Below are 18,592 nucleotides of genomic sequence, written 5' to 3'. Positions count from 1 at the left end.
CAGCCAACCATTTGATCTTAAAACATCTAAATGTCTGAAATGGGAAATATTTTAATGACTCATTGTAAATTGTACGTGTAGGATTAATATAGGAGGAACTTAAAACGCAAGACTGCAGAGGGTTTATGTAGAGTATTTTGATTTTTCTATAGTCAATTCAGAAATGTCACGTGACGAATAAGTACTGTGGAGAGATCTGCTAAAGAAAAACTGAAGTATCCAAAACTTTTTCCAGCCAACATAAGTCTAGGAAAAACAGGTAACAAGAAGACAAGACTTATATGTAATGTTGTTGAGCACCTCAGGATTTATCCTCATTAAAATTTTTAATAGAGCAGATATTATGTAATTTTACTTTTAATATTTAAAGAAATGCCCTTTTTTTCATAAATTCCATTCTGTAACTGGGCTAAGATGAACTAGCTTTCCTAACCGACCCCTGCTCCCCTTCTATCATATTTCATGGTGAGGGGAAGGAAGGACTTAACTGCATATATTGAATTCAGTCTTGCTTCATCAAATAATTTCTTGAAGGTAAAAATTGCTGCTTTGACTGAAATGTCCTCTACAGCCAGCTGGAAGTAAAGCTGGAGATGCAAAACTTCACTGTAGGAAAGCAGGTGAACTTGCATCTACCTTAAAGTAGCTATTTCCTCCAAAGTGCTTAATGAGAAGAACAAGCTTTTGGTTTTATTGGGGKTTTTTTTGTTTGTTTTTTGTTTGTTTGTTTTTGTTTTCCTAATTGCTAAGGCAAACTTGGAAGTTGCTTGCTTATCCTAGCACTGACTTAAGTGCATGGGAATCGCACACCGGAGTAACTGACTCCAAGGCAGTTTCTTAGGCCAGAAGATATGTGCCTTTCAGCATTTCCTCGTCCTACCATTTTTGTGACTGGGAGCTAGCTACTCTGAATCTGCTGTTATTGGTGGCGTTTGTATGCAGCGCAAGAAACTTTTGCACTTTGAAATAAAAATCAGACTCCTTCCAATAACATTTGATGGAAGACACTGTAAAACAAGCTTAACCCTGGATTCCTTTACCCGTAGTGTCTGCTATTGAGAATAAGACTGTTTCCATGATTAGCATCTGAGAGTGGAAAGAGACTGTTATCAAAAGTAACCGATCTGCATTTGACCTCATGCGAGCAGGTTTGTGTACTCCCGGCCCTGAGCACCGCTGTAGCGCAGCAACTTGATCATCTGCAGCAGTAAGTTGTTGTGTGGGGTTCTGGTTTTTTTTTTGACTTACTAGTTGTAATCATAAGCTCAGTTGTTACAGAAGTTTCAGTTCATCACATAGGATTTGGTGTGTTGTGGAGATGTATCTCCTTAATACTAGACGCTTCCTTTACTTGTATTGCAATTTCTGGAGTCAAGGTCAGAAGTAGCCCTTCAGCAAGTTAATATGTAATAGATTACAAAAATGAAATATGAGATGCCTCAGTATCTTAACTGAATCAGCTTCTGTGATGCACTAAAATACTACTACACAAACATTCAAGTAAATAATTTCTAATAAAGGGGAATAGGCAGGAAAAAGAGAATCAATTTCAATCAAGTTCAAATGTAAGTGGCTCATTTACCTATAATCCCTATGAACGGTAATTATGCTGTTTCAGAGCATGTTGTCAGGTTCAGAAAATTCTGCTTTTTATTGCTTACAATGAAAATCTTTAAACTGTATGTCTTACATAGTTAACATGAAATTATTTCCCATCAAAATTTAGCTAGTATGAACAATAATGGTTCAATTATAATAAAATAATAACTGCAGTTAGCAGAAGTGTATTCTGCTCTCTTTACGGTTTTGGAAATGCTCCAGGAATATCGCAGTTTTTCTGAGGAATGCAGGCTTTCTTGTTCTACCCCAAAGCTTTAGCTTAACAGCTTTCTTTATCTAACAAATATGGTCACAATGCAGTACCCTGATCATATAGAAAGTGTCAGCTTCAGGTGAGTTTTCTTATCCTTTGCTTTCATGCCATTCCGTTTTGCAGACAAAGTCCTATTCTGACAGTGCTTACAGAAAATGCATAACAAACAGTTTAAAGACAAGTTAAGACGCCGCTAAAACCAAAGGATTCTTAGAAAACTGAAATAACTAGCATTTTACAATCTTTGTCTCTATAATTTCTCAATTAATCCGGTCTGTTTCCTGACACATTTACCACTATATCCTAACTTTCATTAACCTTGACTTAACAATTTGGTCTCCCAATTATCTTTTGGGGCAGTCTTTCTACTTTCTGTAACCTCTTCAGGTGCATTGTCATTTACAAAACATCTGCTTATTGTTAATGTCCTTTTTTAAATGGCTTTTGTTTTTTTTTCTTTTCTCCATAAGAATTAAATGCCATATAGAATAATTTTAAGTAATTTTTATCATGAGAAGATTTATGCTTGAAGTCTGCCTTTAATCACATGTATCAGAAAGCAAACCAAAGTGACTATGTAGGATGCATTCATTACTCACGGGAATACATTTCTACCACGTTTTTGTCTGTAGGAAGTGCTGATACATGCATTGAACATGCAGTGACTGTGGGTAGTTCTTAGGCCTTAAACACGATTCCTCTGCATCCCTGAGAAAGATGGATGTTCTCTGACAACAATATGTTGCTTGGCACCGTCTGCTTTCATCTCTAAACTAAACAGAGGAGAAAGGATACTGCTGTCCCCTCTCTCTTCCTGCCCCCAACTTGTTCTGTTTCTAAATTTTTTGATACTGTTAAATCCATGCATGTTATATACTGTAAGGAGGAAATAGCCATTTAAAACTAGGTAGTTTCATCTATTTTTAAAAAGAGGGCAAACAGGTGTTTGGAAATGCTAACACAGGGCTGTTGCTAATCAGGGTGGTGCAGAATTTATTTCTGGCTTTGAGTAGTTTCTGCAGCCAGGTGTTTTAAACTGTCTCTTTCAGTTTCCTCATCTGCGAAGAAACCTAATTATATGCCAGCCCTAAAGCAGAATCCTGTAAAATGTTGAACTGTTCTGATGAAGAAAAAATATATATTAAATGGAGTAAGGCTTTTACTGGAGTGTAGTTTAAACTGAAAAATCCAAATACCCCTGAATAATCCCAACTACATCTGCATCTGAAACTAAATGTTGTGGTTCATAGCAGTTTTCAATGATTATGAAAATATTTGCTCAAGATTTGATAGAATAGAACAATGTCTCATGAGTTTTCTAAAAATGAAACTTCCTGAAAGGAAATGTACTTTGTTCCCTCTCTAAAATAACCACAAGAGGGCCCAGAATACCTGAAGTAGGCCAGACCCTGATTAAAGAGCAAATCATGAACATTACTCAGTGACTAAAATACTGGAAAAAAACCTCATTTTTTTTAAACAGACATCTGAATGTTATTTCTCCATCTCTGTTATGTGAAAGAATATGAAATTCATCATGGGAAGCCCAGGGAGCTGAGAAACGCATTGATTTCTGTGATAACAGATGTATAATCAATATATAAACATTCTCTCCATACAAGACTATGTAGAGATTCAAACAATAGGAAACAAGAATTTTTTCTTTTTTTCCATATCCAGAAGCTTTTCTGCTGCAGAAACTGAAGCAATATAGATCCTTGGTTGAAGTTTGATGCAAATACAGGAAACTTTCCACAGTATAGACCTACGGTGTCAGACAGACTCCACATTTCTTCTGTCTGTGATGATGGTACTTACCTGATGAACTGAATTTACTGCGCATCTCTGCCCATTTCAGCTGCAGTTTGCAAGTAACTCATTTCCCCCAGGAACACTGACTTTACAGAGTAAGCAGCTTTCAAAGATCTGTGGCTATTTTTTAAATCCTACAAGCCATCAGGTCTTTGCTATCCRAAAGCGTAGAACTGTCACCTTTCACAAAAGAAAGCTACTATTTAGAAATGCATGTGGACAATATTTAGTCCTGGACCAATGTCTGGTTTATGATCCAGTGTCTGACTCCTTAGGGCTAAAAACCAAGTTGCTGAAATTCTCCTTTATTTGCAAAAGGATACAGCATGCATCTTTACTTGTGTGGAGGAACTGTTTTATATTTCTGTTGAGATGAGTTACTTTTTTCAAGTTTTTTATAGTAAAGATGACCAACATCAAAAGTCACTACATTAAAAATACTGTATAGGTTACAAATACTCTTTTAGACAAATGGATGCTTTATATCAAATTTTAACATTTGGAAAAAAAAAAATCCAATGCTACAGTGTGTGCTACTAACACCCTGTTGTTGTGGGTTCATTGGAACTTACTGAGTGTAACCTGCATTAAGTCACTTCTTTGGCTTCCTAATTTAAATGCAATTACTCCACACTTACATCTTTAAAATTTTTGTTTTGTCTCATTGTCTGGGGTGTAGAGCATACATTACTACACAGCTATAAAGCAAGCCTGAGTGGGGGTGGGAGTGGTGGGGAGGTTATTCCTTTAAGATGAGGAGGATTATGGAATGAATCTGCTTTTCCTCCCCCGCCATTTAATTATTTTTAACTTCCCTTTTATTACTTACATTAGTAATCTATAAGCAGTACTTACAAGTCTGGACCRCAATCAGCGCTTTTGTGCTAAGAGTTGTATGTACACACGGAATGAGGAGGTCTTTTTGCCCCAAAGTTTACCCAGAGGCTGAGTGGCCTTGGGGTAGAAGAGGGAGAAAGCAATCAAACAAGACAGATGGTAGCATTCCCGTTTTACAACTTGGGTAACAAGTTGCAAATATGCTGGGTTTTCTTCCCCCTCTTCCATCACCTCAAAGACCACTCTGCTGTGGCAAGATTTGCAGAGGATCTCAGTGCTTATTTTAGTGCCCAGATGGAAGATGAGCTCTTTGGAAAAGATATTTAACTTGCTGAAATTCACACAGCAGGTCCTTGGCAGARCTGGGAATTTGAATAAGATCTAGAGATTCAGGCTTAAACTGCTGTTAGTTCTACAGACTCATGTCTTCTGCTCCAAGAAGTCAGTATATCAATGTGAGTATAAAAGTATAAAAATGGACCTGCCCATTCACAATGGCATCTTTACACGTCAATAGCAGTTTTCCAAACCCACGTGCAGCAGAGTGAGACCTTCAAACTCTTTCCATCAGTGGACAGCTGGCTTACCAGATATAGATGATCCCTTTAATATTTAACAAGGACACTTTTTTACAGCTACCTGTTTGAATTTGCTGAATTCAGTTGAGCATTGTTCACCTATGTTTCGCCACTACATTTAAAAAATTGTATATATTATACTCTTTTTAACTTGTTTTTTTGGGTGGCAGTATCGGTGCCTTACATATGCTCTAGAAATATGCAAATTCATTAGAGGGATCTGGCTTTATTTTGCATATCTAACACAGAAATTTGAAAGTGTATTTCCTATTCTCTTTTACCTGGGCTTCATATGGAAATATCAGTAAATTGCTGTGCGTCTGTCTGTGTGCATCATCTTAATTTTTTAAACAATTCACCAGTTTCAATTAAATTCGGCAGAAAATCAGTAGTGCTAAAGATATACAAGTTCCTACAAGCRCTGTGAGAACAGGCAGTTCAGCCGAGGAGAGGAAGACCATTAGATGCTGTAGGAAGAGYTCTTTGTAGAGGTCACGTCTTCTTAAGACTTTGAAGTTAATCAGGAGACCCATATCCACAGGAATGCAGATTCTGCAGGTCAGTGTTCGTGGAACTACTTGGTTTTAATGTCTATTTAAAACAAAACTAGTTATATTTGTTAAAACAGAAAGGCTTAACTGACAACAGTTTAACATTGTTTCTTCTCAGACAATAGTCTTGTCATTAAAACTTTGTTTTTGTAGCATCTACTCTACTCTGATTTGCCTCAAAAACTCTTATTTTGAGCATTGCACTTTAGAGGGCGTGGTCAATTTTGAATTATGTCAAGGAACCAGGAAAGCTCCAACTTTAACACCATCTTCCTCATGTATTCTGGAGGAAATTATTTAACTTCTCTGTACTTGCTTACCCATCTGTAAAATGGGATTTTTGTTTCTTGGCTACTCAGGGAAATATTTTAAAGATCACTCCATATTTGGTTTTGCTTCAAATGTTGAAAGCATTGTTAAAATGTTCAGTATTACTGAGGGGGACTTCACTGGACTCTGACACAGAGTGATACAGAGGTGTATTCAATAGTTTACAGGTGGGAATTTCTCTGTGAGATAGAAAATACTTGGCTTCCTCCTATGTCTTATCTTACCCACAGCCGAAAATTTTAGTATCAACAGAAGAAAGACTTAAATATATGCATATTATTAACAAAAGAGTCTGATGCCTTCTGGTCCCTCTTTTTTAATTTGTTTCTGATTTACCATAGCTAAAGAAAAAAGGAAGGAAATGTAGTAACGCAATGGAGAAACAGCAGGATCCCCACTTAGGTATTGATGGGGAGAAGCTGGAGGAATTGAAACCATGAGTTTTACTATATTTTATGTCATGAAGTAATACATTAACCGTCTGATTCTCATGCTGTGTTTCGAAATGGCAGCRATACTTAGAAAGTCAAAACGCTCTTCAAGTATTCAAACACAAAGGCAACAGTTAGTCGCTGCAGAGGGAGTCTGTTCAATTATCCCACATGTTCTAAACCACTCAAGAGGGAGCATTATCCAGTGGTTCAAGCAGAGCTTTGTGAAGCCCTGAGCAAGACTCTGTTCTGCTCCTAGCCCTGTCACTGTGACTTGATGCACAAAGTTTTTTTTTTTTTTTTTTTTCCCCAAAGAAATTATAAGGCAACTTCTTGCCCCACAGAAATTAATCTGAAGAGATAATAGGAAGATATAGGAGGGAGAAGGATTAAACAGGAGACTTCTTATCACTTGTTTGTTTTTTCAGTGTGGCATATTTAATAGTAGTTTAACTTGTGTTAAGCAGCTCTATTGATTCCCTTCTCCCCGTAGCTAACAGTTTGCTTTGCGATTTTTTTGTATTCCAGTTGTTCCCATAGTGTGCCTGCCCCGTTCTTAAGTAGCTGGTGATCCAAGGACATAAGAAAAGTAAAGGTAAGAAATACTGTTGAGTTCTTCCCAGCTTGTATATCTGATGGAAATTTTATTAATTTGCTTTCTTTAACACACTTCAGCACTCTCCAACAACATCCAGAAATTATTAGGCTGCTATTTCAGGCTTTAGAAGTAATCCATTGATTCCATTTCTGATAACAGGATCCTTCAGCCTCCTTTTCACTGGAGAGTTTCCTTTAGGCCTCATGGAAGAAATGTGCCAGGCATTTAAAGGATGAGARATCTGCAGGCTCATGGAGGACATTCTACAGGTGGAAGTGTAGGGAAGAGTCAAAAGTCTTGTGGGAGAAACAAGTGACTTGAAAATCACATTCATTGAAGTAACAGGGTGGTCTACATGATGACAGACAGGGCAAACAATTGGAAATGGGCAGAGTCATGGTGGACTTCAAGAGCTGCATCAGGAGCTTTGTGCCTTGAAAATGGGAGCCAGCAGAAAGGTTCAAAGCGAGGAAGCAGGAGGTAAGTCAGCAACTGCTTCTTCTGTGGGCTCCCGAGCCCTTTGAGAGATGAATAGCTATCAGGAGACGCTGGTCCCAGTGTGAACTTTTGCTTGCTAAGTCAGCCACCTCCCTAAAGAACAGAGGAATAAAACCTTTGATTAGCCATTTCCCAGGAAATGCTGCTATACTCTAGCCCTGTGGTCTAGGAGATGCTGCTAAGGGCCTTGACTGACTTGATCCTGAACCAGCTCTTACTGGGAGGATCARGATCTGCTCATAGGCATCCTCTGGRAGAGGAAGAGGGAATCACATATGATGCTGGTAATCAGAGGCTGCTAAAAACTTAYTGCCCTTCYCTAATTCCCAGAAGGGAGAGTTAAAACAGTCATCGTCTGCTGTTGGTTGGCTCTCTGGTCAGCTTGTGAAACAGCAACTATTTGTTCTGATAGCACTTAAAAGTGCTGTTGGACAGGGATTAAAAATCAACACTGCCAACTGGGCAATGTCATGCTTTGGGGTCCCTGTTGTTCTTAGTTTTGACCTTGAAAATTCCCGGGACTCTCAGCACTGCTGCAAAGTCCTGCAAGCCAAGCAATCACTGAGCTGAGATATCCTGCTTGACAGGTTGAAGATGCTCCTTCCCAGCTGGGCTTTCTATGCAGCACAGCACTGAAGATGCACGTTTCCATACGCTCGTTGTTTCTCTCTCTAAAGAAGCAGATCATTCTAAAGGAGTTAGTTTATTTAGCTGGACCTTTTTGTCTCCCTTGCTTTTTGCAGACAATAAATAGCTGATGGAGTTTCAGCCCACTGAAAGTTTGTGATCTTTCTTGATTGGATTTTGGATTGCATGGCTGCTAGTAATACTGTTTCTCAAAACCCAGGCTTTAAAAATTGCTTAGCCTTATGTTTGGCAGTTCAGTTAATAAGTTACATAATTACAGTTCTAGGAGCAGATCCAGTACCTTTAGAAAGAGCAGTGGGATCTAAATCCCTCCYTCCTTCTCTGCCTTGAAATGGCATTCATTTCTTTCTCCTCTAAATGGCAACAGAATTAATTTTGGAGAGACCTGTTGCTTGAAGTGGAGTCAGTGGATTAATAAAAGCATTAATTATTAAAGCCTGCAAATGCTCCCTAATGATTGTTTGCTGCAAAGTTAATGTTTGATTGGAAAGGTCATCTGCAAGCCTGAGTAGAAAACCTGTTTCTCTAATAGCAGGTGAAAGCACAATTACCTTCTCTTTGTGATATGCACTGGTGCTCTCTACCACACTCCGCCTGACCATCCGAAACAACGAGCCTGGAGGAAGAGCTGTTTTGCCACAGGACAGCTGCAACCCGAAAGGTCACCCTTTTTAATTAGGTGGGAGCAATACCTCTGTTACTGTGCTGCTTAGAATGAGGCGTGGGCAGCCTCACTGTATATTCCTACCTGAAAGTGAATGTCGGCGTGAGGGGGTTCTGTAGTAGTGTCCCTGAAGGACTACAACGCACGCAGCTTCCTGAGRCCTCGATCTAACACACAGCGGACATGGGAAGGAAATGAGCGGATGCTATGTTTTTAAACCCATGGTCTGTGCTGAAATGACTTGCAGTCAGAAGCACCTCGCAGTAATAATCCATGTACAAATGCCCAGCCTGCTGTGTTACTGGGGTGGCGAGTGACATCCCCAAAGCTATGTGTGCAGTTGTCCATATAGGACATTCAAGTGTAATTGGCACCAGCAGGAATCTTCTCTGAAAAGGATGGGCATCCATTGCTTCAGCTGAAGAACTAGCTTCTCTATTAATTTTAGGTTTAGGGCATGCTGTTGAGCCTTTCTGATCTGATCTAGTATGGGCAAGTCAACCGCAGCGTAGCCAGAGTCTGTGACAGTGTTTCAATTCTCAGTCCTGTGCTTTCACTGTTTTCTTCTACTGAAAGTTAATTGTAAAGGAGATCAAGAACCTGGCTTAATGTTTTGATTTTCCTGAAATGGTGATTGATAGTGCTAAGGGTGGGAATAGACCTCAGTTCTCCCCGACCCTGGCACTCGCTTCCTTTGTGATTTCAGGCAAATCATTTAACCTGTCTGTGCTTTGAACTTTTTGCTATTTAAAATGAGGATGATAATGTGCAACCTTGAGAAAAACCCTTGAGAGCCTCCTAGGAAGGGCGTTGCTTCAGTGCTGCCAAGTTCTGTAGTTGTTAGGAGAACGGATGTTTAAGTTTACAATTTAAAACAAAACAAAATCCTCTTTGAGTAAAGCATTGCATTTAGCTACTGGGTTTTAGTCATTAATAATGTTGCAAGTCCCTGTAGACACTCCCTCATTCATTGCTTCATCAGAGGAATGAAACTAGTACGTTTTGCAAAAGGAAGCCTAATAAGAGAGGAAACATCAAGATATGAGTGTCTGCCAGAGGTGACCAGACAAAAAAAGAAAAAAAAAAAAAAGGGAGAAGCCAAATGCTTTTTTGGTGTGGCTACAACTCAAGTGAATAAGGGACACGACATATGAACCTTCTTGATACTAAACAAGACAGACAGTGTGTAAAACCAGACTTGGAAAGGGCAGTTGCTGACATGAAGAAATAAAAGCTGTTACCTTACCATTCAGAACTGACAAAGGCTTTGGAAGTGCTTGTTATGAAAGCACTGTTCCCCAGGAGGAAGGGGATGAGGATTTCTGAGATATTTCTCTTGACTTGTGACACTGGAACAGGCCATATCAATCTGATAAAGGATTGGGAGAGATCATTAGGCAGGGGAGAATGGGGAAAAAAATTAAGCTTTTGAGCCAGGAAGGCTCTTGCACTTAATGGAGACTCTGTGCAATTTGTTGCAGCTTTTTGGGATGTCTTCATTTAATCTCTTTGATATTCGTAGGCAGGCTCAAAGGAGCATCTCCAGTCCCTTGGGATTTTGGCCCCTTGCTTTGCAGCTTCAAAGCAGCCAATGAAAGCGAACTGAGTGGAATCCAAGCTGCACGTGCTCCCATCGTACTTAAATATATACAGAAATTTCCTGACAGATTTTGACAACAGGAGCCGCAGCAACTAGAAAACAAGGAGCCACAGCAGTGAGAAAACAAACAGACACTGTCTGGGACTTCAGGGGGTTGTGTATATTCAGCCAGTTGAGATTTATCAACCTTCTTTTTGCTATAATTCATAGGGACATGGGAATGTTTCAGTTACAACAGCATTATCAGTGAATAACAGTTTGACTCTAGTAGCTGGAGCAGTTCTTCCTCGTAGCTGTGACTACAGCAAGCTCGGGGCGAAGCAGCCTGTATCTGTGCCTATTCAGTTACTCCTACAATCAAGCCTCTCAAGCTTGTTTAAATAATACCAAGGCACAGCTCCAGGAGGCTGTCTTTCTCTCCCTCTCACTACCTTAATTTACACTAGTTGTTGATCACTTAATATCCTCTCTTTGAACGTTTCACTCAGCAGAAGAAGGGTCAACAAGGGAGAGCAGAGTTCTTGACTTGCCCATCTGTAATGCTGGGCTCTTTGGAAAGTATCTGTCACTTGTGGATCTTTACAGTGCCTGGTGAAGGGGTTCAATATTTTAGCTGTGAAATAGGTCAGCAGTTGTAAGCTGTCTAGAGCAGAGCCTCTCGTTTATGGAGGGATGTGGACAAGTGCCACAGCGGGAACCAGCCTTCAGATGTGAGTGACTTCTCGTGTGAAGTGCATTTCCGAGCTTGTGGAAAAGATTTTTCTTCCCAGGCTGATSATGGTGGAGTGCAGGCCAGTCTTCACAACAAGGTATGGGGAGGGTGGAGTGTTGCTTTTATTTTTTTAAGAGTCTAGTCAGCAGGAAAAAAGGCCAGAAAAAACATCTCGGTGGAGAAAAGCCTCCAAATCCCRTATCCAATTGAAGCTGCAGAGAGAATGAAGGTTGGCAGAATGCAATTATCTAACCTGGAATTCAGCCAGGACCCTGAGGCTCACCCTCCTCCTGTTGTGAAAAGTGCCATTAGATATTTGATAGCTATACTGGGTCCAGCCATTTGGTTTTATGCCTCCCCTGAAAGGCTGGAGTTGCTGGAGCAGAATGCCCCTTGGCTTTGTGCTGGGGCTAAGGCTGTGAAGTAGTACCTATCGAATCTTTTCTAGCCACAGTTTGCAGCGCCTGAGTTGTCCTTGGTAATCCCTATCCAAGTCCTGCAGGCTGGGAGCCTGCTTCCTAGCCTGTGAGATCTGGCAGGATCGTAGCCCAGAGGCAGTACGACTGCAGGCTCCGCTCGCAGCTTTGTCTTTATTGCTGCTACGGTAGGCAACCACATCTCTGATCTGCTTCTCCTCCGTGCCCTCCCACGTTAAACTGAGCGCTCCCCCAGAGCCTGCAGCRGGGAGGGAGGGAAAGCATGCAAGAKGTGCARATTACTCTGCGCGTAAGGATTTTGCTGGCGTGCTTCCCCAAACCCCCTCTCTCTTGGCCGTGTCTAGATACATGCCAGCACAGCATGCCAGTTAGGGCAGCTTGCGTTTGCCAGTGCCCTGTACAGGGAAGAGTCTCGGGCTCCAGGGGTTCGTTGCTGTGACCACGTAACAAGCCCTGCCTTGTTCCGTCGTGGTGCGATCAACGGGACTGTGGCTCCTCCGGCCGCCCTGTCGTTGCGTGGGAGGGACGTCACTGCAGGCTCTGCCCGGTYGCTGTCAGCAAATGCGCCCTGCTCGCTGGGCTAGCAGAGGGGGGATCTGACGTCTGCTGTGTCACTGCTTTGTCCCAGTGGCCAGAACACACCAGCAAAGTTCGTTCTTCTGATTCTTTGGTATAAATATTTCATGTGACCCAGGAAAATCCCAGTGGGGGCTGTTCCATGCACTCTGAACATGGGCCGCGTGAATGGAAGTGGTGTATTAATTATTATGAAACAGCTCTGAGAAACAAACGCAGGTTGCCATGGAAGCACCGGCAGCGACAATGTCACCTCGTTTTTAAGATGTTTTCAATGCTCCAAATGCAATTTCCCTTCTCTTTAGAATAAACAATGGCAAAATACCCCAGTGGACAGGAAATGGGGCTGCATTCCACAATCTGTGCAAAACTTGCCTTCCTCTTATTACAGCTGAGAGATCAGATTTGTGCCTAAGCAGCAGGGAAGGGGCACCAGGGACTGCACTCGGTGAAGCTAACCCGGGAGGCCGAGGAAAGAGCAGGCTGGAGACTGAGGGAATTGGTTGTTCCTTCCCCATCCAGAGATATAAGGGCTGGGGATTTATAGGGTGGGAGGCAAGTCTTGTGACCCCTGCTTCTTGGGAGGTTTGAGGTGTATCAGGAGAAGAGTTAAACATTAAAAGGGGTTAGAATAGGGACGCAGGAAGCCATCTCCAAGGATTTGAATGGAATAAATTGGAATCTTGCATGAGAGAGGAAATGAGGCAAGCAGTAGTCTTAAGAATTAACAATGATGATTTAATGATGCAAAAATTCAAATGATTGTAGAGCAGTGAAAAATACAATAGTAAATGCCTGGAAACTGGTTTCTCCCTGCCCCTTTCGGTCATTTACATGAAGAAAAAAGGTGACCTTTTAACCCACCTCATTTTAATAAACCTTTTGTTGCCTGATTTGCCCCAGGAACTTGTAGTTTTAATGCACATTAGCTAGCGCTGGTGAATCTAAAAGAATAATCTATTGTAGCTAAGTCTTGGCTTGCCTGCCCTCAGATAGTCGCATCCGCAGACTGCAAGCACATACTTGAAGGCAATTGCATTTCRCTGGTTGTGTGGTACCATCTGTCAGCCGAGCCACCTTAACTGACTGCAGATGGGTTCTGCACCTCCTGAGTGATAGCTTGATCCTCTTTCACTGCAATCTGTGTCCTGTTATCTTGCAAATGGGTCTATGTGAACTCTGGCACTTACTGGGGCACCACTGATGGGCATCAGCTGATGGATTTACTGAACCACTGAAATGTGATAATCTACAAGTATGTGTCCTGCACTCTTACAGGGGTTAATAGCAGAAATACAAAGTTTCTCCTATTCTGGCTGCGCTTGTCCTGTAAGCAAACTCTTTCTGCCTTCAGAGTTGCATTTCCTTTGTTTTGATCCTGCAATTAGTCTCTTGTTTCATATTTGTTCTCTTGCAATTGCCTGATTTCTTGATTTTGTGGCCCTCGCTTTTTGGGTTGTCTTTGCTATAGTTCCATGCATGCTTAAAAACCTATGTTGCTAGCCACCTAGACAAGACAAGGGCTTTATGGATATTTCTGCAATGTTCAGGAGACGAGTAGAAATAGATTTACCAGACCTGTGCCGTTCAAAACGTGTGGAAATAGGTTAAAATTTGATAGATTCCTAAGACCCAGTCTCTCCACTCACTGAAACTTTTCGGTGTGAGGATTTCTGCTGACTTACTGCATTTCCATGGAGACCCCCAATTGCTAACACTGAACACAGCAAGTTTCACTAGGTTGACTAGAATCATGGTCCGGGAAGTGGGCAACGGCTCTCAGGCAGTTCACGCTTGCATGAAGGGAATTGTGTTCCTGTGTTTTGCACCCAGACCTGGTGGCTGCTCCACTGTTTATGATAGACTTTAAAATCTCTTTTGAAATAAAAAGGAGCACTGCAACCCACAGCAAAAAATTTCTTTGAAAAAATCATTCATTTTCAAATTAAGTTACTCAAAAATGCATTTTAACCAAGCAACTAATGGCATAATGTAGTTCAGCATGAGTTTTGTGTCATTTGCTTCTGAGATGAGGAGGTTTTATTCTAGGCCAAAATGTAAAATAAAATGTAACATCTTGCAGTGTTTTTCAGTGACCTTTGATGACCGCATGCAGAAGGAAGATTGCAATATTCCACCTGTTARGTCAAGCAATTGTGGATTTTGATTCTTCCACTGAACGGCAATGATATCTCTCTGCAGTAGTAGYGCGAGCCAGAGTCAAGTCAGCAGGCAGGCATAGATGAAAAGTAAGTACTCTCTTTGGGTTCATTTTAATTCCCTCTGTATCTTATGATAACTGCTAAATCATCAGCACTAAGAATAGCATTTGCAGTTATTAAAAGCATCCGTCAGTCCACTTAGCCACTGTAGCTGGTGCTAACCCCAATCTGTCTGTTTTATGCTCCTGCTGTGTTGACTCTGCACCTCTRGAGTGATCAACAGGGGGTGCTGATTTAAGAAGGAGAAAGGCAGGCAGCATTGGCTGTGGCAGAAAACAGAGAGACACCCACAGAGACTTTGAAATTCTGTTCATAAAGGAAAAGAGAATGAAAAATTGATTTCTCAAAGCTGGCCTGATTCCCCTGCCGAGCCTCAGTCCCCATCCAAAAGAGAGCTGGGACACTGCTCACTGGACTTTTCACTGCGAATGTATTTCATGACTGGCAGGTGAACAGGATGGTTTCATGGAGTCTTTGGCACCTGGGCTGGAGGACTTTGTAAGTGGGCTTCATTGACTGAGTCTAGCAGTGTTCTTAGCTGGTCTGGGCTCTACCTGGCAGATACACTGTGATGAGACAGCAAGACCACGCCAGACTGTACGTGAGTGAGGGGATATTGATGGAACAGTGCTCATATGAATCTGCTTCTAAAGGGGATAGCCAGATGTCTGATACCTAAAATGGCCATGGGCCTCTGGAGAGAGTTATCTGAAATCTGGCTTGGCAGCAGCTCCACAGACCAGCCCTTGATCATCCTCCTCTTCACCTTCTCTCAGACCTCAGAACTTCCTCCTCCTCCCACTCCACTTTCCTCCCCAGAATCTCTTCGCACTCCACATCTGCTTTTCCTCCAAATCTGATAACCAGGTTAGTGCTAGTCCTGTTCCCAAGGTGGGAGATGCATCACTCGGTGCTTTTCCCAGTTTTAAAGCTAAGGTAGTTCTGACAGTTGGGCTTGGAGGCTCTGGAGTGAAGACGCTTCTCCCAGGGTGATGAAGACAGCAACCTCCTAATCCTAAAGAGCAAATGTCAGGCTTGGTGAAGCTCAGGAAAGGGAGAAAAAAACCCAAAGCATCAAAGGGGGCACAGATGGTCAAAGATTGATGGAGYATGCAGCTCCCTGGCAAGGGAGCCTGCAGGCATTAATATGAAAGCAATTGCTCTACAGATGCACAGTTTTTGGGGGGTTTTTTTGATAAACCAAGTTTTAGCAGCTAATGACAAGACTGGAGCCATTTGACTGAACAGCAGGCAATACAGATTTTCTGGTACATTTTTGATGGGTTTTTAAAAATAATCAGTTTAAAAAAGTGCCTCCATTCATTTGAGTTTAAAAAAAGTTCCTGTATTTCCTATCACTTCTATCTCCAACCTTAATGTAGAGCAGCTGCTGAGAAGTAAGTCCAATTCAATGTCCGGATGCCATACAAGTTTGCAGTGCCAGCAGCAAGCAGTTTTTAATAGCCTGAGTGGGCGATGCCTTTTCTGTCTGGTCCTCAGTTGCTGTCAGTGCCTGTAATGTTGTGATCAAGTCTGCTCACAAAGCCAGGCTGGGGCTGGTGCAAGGAAGGAAGATCTGCACAGAGCTGAGCTGCTGGCAGTGTGAGGTTTGGGGTATGCTTCTGACCCAGCATTCGAGCAGGCAGTGAGGAGAGTGGTGTGGCTTGAGAGAAAATGTCATGAAAATCTGTACCTTGAACTCTTCCCCTTATTAATTAACCAAATAATCTCTCTCCTATGCAGCATTCTTCATTGGTTTGTTTGTCTTGTTCTCTCTATTTGGCAGATGGAGAAGCTAAAATGAGAAGGACCAACATTTTGACCCCTTATCCATCCATCGAGCCAGTCTGCAGAGGCCAAAATATAACCAAAGTTTCCTGAATCCCAGACCAGCACTCTAACCGTGAGGTAACACTCCTTTCATCCAGTTCTCCCTACAGGACTTGATAAAATCAGTATTATTCCTCCCTTTGATTCCTCTTGAAGAGCTAAAGTGCTACAATCAACTGATTCCCAAATGATTCTTCAACCTATCTCAAAACTCCGTGCAATCCTCTTCTTTAGCTCTGGGAAAATGCACATCACTTGATGTCTGATAAGTAACACAGCACTAGCAGAGCCAAAGCAGCTGCAGCGYGGGGTATGGGAATGTGGTATCCCTCTGCCAAGGATGGGCAACTGTAACAACTAGTCTGCCCCAAAGGCTGGCTTGCTGGTCCCGAGAGCTTTATCCTCATTTCCTAAGGAAAAAAGTCTAAGGTGATTTTTACAATGGCCACCTAACTTTTGAATCTATTGACAAACAGATTTGTCAAACGCTCAGAGATCTCAGAAGTGTTTGAGTCGCATGAGCTTAGCGAAGGTCAGCAGCTGAATAGGAGGGATCATAATCCATGCTCCCAAGGAGGGAAAAGGCTGCATGTAAAACAATTGTGCTATTAGATATCAGGTAATCCATGTGGGATAGATCCAGGCCACCTAAATTCCTTGGCTTTCTGAACTTTCCCTTTGTTTTTGCACTGAAAGCTCAATCCTTCCTGCTTCTCCATGCTTTCTCAGGGGCTGGGGGCATCACCAATCACACTGCTTTCTGCGTGTTTTTGTTCACCATGGTAATACTCTAAATTCTGCTTGCTAATATCGGACGCCGACCAGACATGAATTTCACACTGGGCTGACAGTGGGCTGGAGGAGGAGAGATATATATCCCTTCTTATGCCCTACACGGTAGCTAAGGATGTTTCTTCTAGACTGGCACCCTCCACCCACCTCCTGGAAACTGAACTCGGAGTCACGTTCCAGAAATGAGACATGATGCAATAAGAGCCTGAGCACTTCTCCGTGCAATCCCTCTTCAGCAACTGGAGAAAATGAACAATGACAAAAGCTGCCCTTAAGGGTATTTGCTTCCCAAAGGAATGCACTTAAGGGCTCTGTGAAGCGCACTGACGTTATTAAAAGGATGTGCGTGGGGGAGCGCTTGTCAGCCCTAAGTGAAATTGATAAAAAGATGTTTTATGCAACAGGCTGTATTTAAATCTAAGGGACAATTTAAGCTGCTTTGTGGATAATAGCACATCTTTGATTCAGAAGCCATATCTTAAGTGTGGAATTAGACAAATTGAGTGTGTTGGTAACCCTGTTTTCAGGGAAGGCACCGTTCTGGGTATTGTRGGAAGCAATGGGACTTGATACACAGCAGAGTGTCTTTAACCCTTCAGTGGCTTTCACCTGATTAAGGACAAGTCTATTGGTTCTTTTTTTAGCTTGTCAGAGACCAGGTTTGGTTCCTGACCTTTGTGTGTGACTGCGTTCATCCAGGAGTTGGATGGAACCAGACTGGGGAGGAGAAGAGCAAATGACCAGCTGCAGGCTTTTAAAGATCTGATAGTGGAAAGACATCCATGCCAGGCCCGGATCTGAAATACTCTCCTGGCTAATTGCATTTTGCCTGTGCAAGATCAGCCTCTGTTTCAAATGACTATCACATTCATTATCGCTCCCTTTCTGAGCTGTCATCTAATGTTACTGTTCCCCGCTGCACTCCACCCCAGAGCTGCCTCCTTTTCAGTGTTCCCTTGATGCAGTTTGGCATCTCTCTGGGTGAGAAGTGCTATTGCTGCCTCCCTCCTCTATCAGTATCCCTTTCCTGTAGTGCCCTTCTGCCTTGATGCTCAATACCATCAACTCAGTAATTAGCATCACATTGTAATTGAATTGTCAAAATGAGCTTACATCAGAGCTGAGCAACTTGGCAGGGTTACTGCTGTCTCCTTTGGTCTTTTGTCATCTTTCTACCATCTTCTCTTCGTCACTTTATCATTTATTAGTCATGATCACACCTAAGAATTTAGCTTGGGAGCCTTTTCGGCCAGGTGCTATGTCTCCAAATACTTTCTGCAGGATACCTGTAGCACTGCAGATGGATAGAAACCTGTGATGGTATTAAGGGCTATAGTTTGGTCTCTGTCCCTTTACTGGCTCACAGCTGCTCTTTCCTGAAAGTTGCGTGCTAAATCTCCAAAGTGACCGAGAGGGATGTTTCCAGAGGAGCTTAAAGGACTTTTCAAAGTGGGAGGAGATGTGCAGGGGGTGGTTCTGTCCAGTCAGGTAGAACCAGCTGCTAAAACCACAGCTGATTCCTGAACTGGCTGTTAAAAAGGGCCTGAACAAGCCCTTCTCTCTGCCAGTGCCCCTTTCAGGAGCTGCCACCCATTTTCCTCTC

The sequence above is a fragment of the Apteryx rowi genome, unplaced genomic scaffold (assembly GCF_003343035.1).
Source record: "Apteryx rowi isolate R43461 unplaced genomic scaffold, aptRow1 scaffold_190, whole genome shotgun sequence".
Lineage (NCBI taxonomy): Eukaryota > Metazoa > Chordata > Aves > Apterygiformes > Apterygidae > Apteryx > Apteryx rowi.
The sequence above is the reverse complement of the archived record's forward strand: the minus strand, read 5'-3'. Positions refer to the sequence as shown.